The sequence below is a fragment of the Podarcis melisellensis genome (assembly GCF_964234715.1).
Source record: "Podarcis melisellensis genome assembly, chromosome: 11".
Lineage (NCBI taxonomy): Eukaryota > Metazoa > Chordata > Lepidosauria > Squamata > Lacertidae > Podarcis > Podarcis melisellensis.
This window is the reverse complement of record NC_138543.1, coordinates 35,456,661-35,459,413: the sequence shown is the minus strand read 5'-3', so window position 1 is coordinate 35,459,413 and position 2,753 is coordinate 35,456,661. Positions and strand designations below refer to the sequence as shown.

The window sequence follows — 2,753 nt, the reverse complement described above, 5'->3', positions numbered from 1 at the left end:
GTTAGCCCTGAGACATGTAAGTTGATTAAGAACAATTATTTTTAAAGTTCAGAAGCTTTTACCTTCCTTCAATAAACAGCTTCTGTGAAAAGGACAGATTTGCAGATGAATTTATGCAGACTATATGAAAGTCAAATGTAATGGAAAATTAATTACAAACACCTTGAACTAAGTGAGTGACTGGTGGTGTTTTTTTTATATATATAAAAATGTTTAATAAGAATTAAGGAAGTTAATAGTATGCAGTCACCCTTTATGCTCACTATCACCCTTGAATGAACTTGAAAAAATTCCACCTTTATTAGTCATTGACTTAGTCAGTTTGGCAGACTGCTTAAAAGGGGGCTGGGGTGACTTTTAAGTGACCTTGGTTGGGGGGAGGTATGGATAACAACAGGGCTTCAGGTTTTAAAAAATGAGGAAGAGCCATTAGTCACATCCACACCACTCAGTCAAAGCACTCTTACACTGGGGAATGTAGTTTGTTAAGGGTGCTGGGAACTACAGTTTCTAATATTATTTGGGGAATGCGTGAATCTTAAATCATGAGTGCTTTAAATGTTTAGTGTGGCTGTGACCATTGTTCCTTTATTCCAAAATCCTCCTAGGTATGTAACCTCCAGCCTAAGGTGTGTAACATCCAGCCTAAAGAAGAGTTATGCAGAACTAAAAGCCTTGTTCGCTATCTGGTGACATTTTGGTTGGTCCTAATAAAAGGTATTGTCCAGCTGTGGATTTTGGGTTGCCTTGGGTGGGGGGCTGTGGAGGAGGGGATGCCCTTCAGTTAGTTAGCCTGTGGTCTATAGCCAGACCCTGTCCCATTTTTCTGTGGCCCAAACAACACCAACCCTGAAGGGGCTGCTGGCATGGAGGGGAAAGGAAGCTTTGGGGCAGTTCTTTATTTGTCTGGTCATCACTCCACCTCCCTTATATACCGTCTTTCCACCAAGCAGCTCATGGTGGCTTGCACAGCTCTCCCTTTCCTTGTTTCATCCTCACAACAGCTCTGTGAGTCAGAGGAGGCACTACCCCAGCAACCTCAGTCTGCGCTTAGCCAATCGCCACCTGTCTGTCATTAGTTCTGGCTTCAACTTCATTGGCTGTGGCTGCTGCTGGCCTCTCTGCCTTCTGCCCTACAAATCTCAACGAGCATCAGCCACCACTGCTGTGAGGTAGGTTAGGCTGAGAGACAGTAGCTAGCTCAAGGCTGCCCACAGTACATCCCTCCTCTGCCTGATGCTTGAAAGTTCATTAGTGAAGTTACATTAATAGGATCCATGCAAGCTTCATAATGTTTCCTGGAAGATGGGTGTGGAACTGCGTTATACCCAGCAAAGGCTGCATGCAATGCCAGTACATCCAGTCCCAAGAAGAAAAGCAATCTGGATACACACATAAAGTGCCACTTTTTAAATTTCAAGCACTTTCCAGGTCTAGAATGAGATGGAGGGAAAGGAAGGTTGTTGTTACCACTAAGGAACTTTTGAGCATCTGGCTTTGATGGTCCTTCAGAATCAGGTCATCCCTGTGCAGCTGCTGCTGCTGCTGCTGCTCCTTACTGCCACAAATGAGGCCCCACTTCTTTCCTGATGGGCACTTGAGCAAGCATGTTCCTCTGGGGCTTCTATGAGATTTTTCCTGGGTTGTTGTGAAGACAAAGTAAAGGAGTGTAGAACCACGTAGACTGACTTGAGCTTCTTGGAGGACAAGAGGGATATAAGTCTAATAATAAGTCTATATTAAAATTCTACCTGAAGACATTAGTGGGAAAGTGGTTAGAAATAAACCTGCACTTCTCCTGCAGGGAGGTTCAGAGAGGTCCATGGCTGGATTAGAACCATTAACTTAAAATAATGAGATGCCAGGAAAACCTGGTGTCAGAAGTTTCCTCCTGTTTATTAATTGTAGTAAGTTTCCATTAGGGTATATATCATTGAACAAATGCAACATTAAGTGGTAATGTGCATGTTTGGAACGGCCAACACAGATCAAATACCACAGAGAGTATTCTCACAGCACCTTATATTGATTCCAGCACAATACTTCTAATAGAGGCAGTTCAACTGGTGATTGCAAGTTTGCTTGTTTGATGCATTTGTCTACTGCCAAGGCAGTTCACAAGTTAATATATTTAAGCAAGAGGACAGAGGAGTACAAAAGATAAAACAATGAAGCAACAGTATACTATCAGCCCATCTGCGGTCTCTTTAGGAATGGATAAACATGAGCTCTCTGCAGCCAAGAAGGAGCTGTCCAGGTTCTGAACCTTCTGAGTTGGACATGCAGGACAGCAAAGCTTGCCAGCTGCAGAGTAAGGACTGAGACTGCCAGAGTGATTAGAGTGAATTGGGCACAACCCCTATTTATTCTGAGTTGGGCTTATTTCTTATTATGCTATACAGCTTACTGCCAAAACAGGCTTCTAGGATGTTTACAAAATATAAAAACCAAGGTATGTAAATAGTTAAAGTATAAATATTCATGGTTAAAGTACATTAAAATAACACAGCAATTAAAAACAAGAGACTCATGTTGAGTCTCTTCTGCCAAAGTAGGCTTCTAGTATGGCTTACAGGTCATTGAAAAAACTGCTCCCAGGCTAGCAATCTAAAATGGCACAACAAAAAAGGAAAATTAATTGTGAGAGAGGAGGAAATAATCAAACTTGGGTATAAGATCTTAGTTACATGTTCTTCCAATAAGTATCTTGGGTGCAAAAGCTCATTGAGTTAAGGTACCAAAAGTTGCTAGCC

General features: G+C 42.1%; 1 protein-coding gene across 1 annotated transcript in view; it reads left to right on the top strand.

Moving 5' to 3' along the window:
* The first annotated feature begins 500 nt into the window (after positions 1-500).
* OTP (orthopedia homeobox) overlaps positions 501-2,753 on the top strand; it is a 21,631-nt gene continuing 19,378 nt past the window's right edge. Inside the window, exon 1 of the mRNA XM_081929447.1 lies at positions 501-717. The gene's annotated coding sequence lies outside the window, so the exon portion shown is untranslated. The remainder of the gene's footprint in view (positions 718-2,753) is intronic.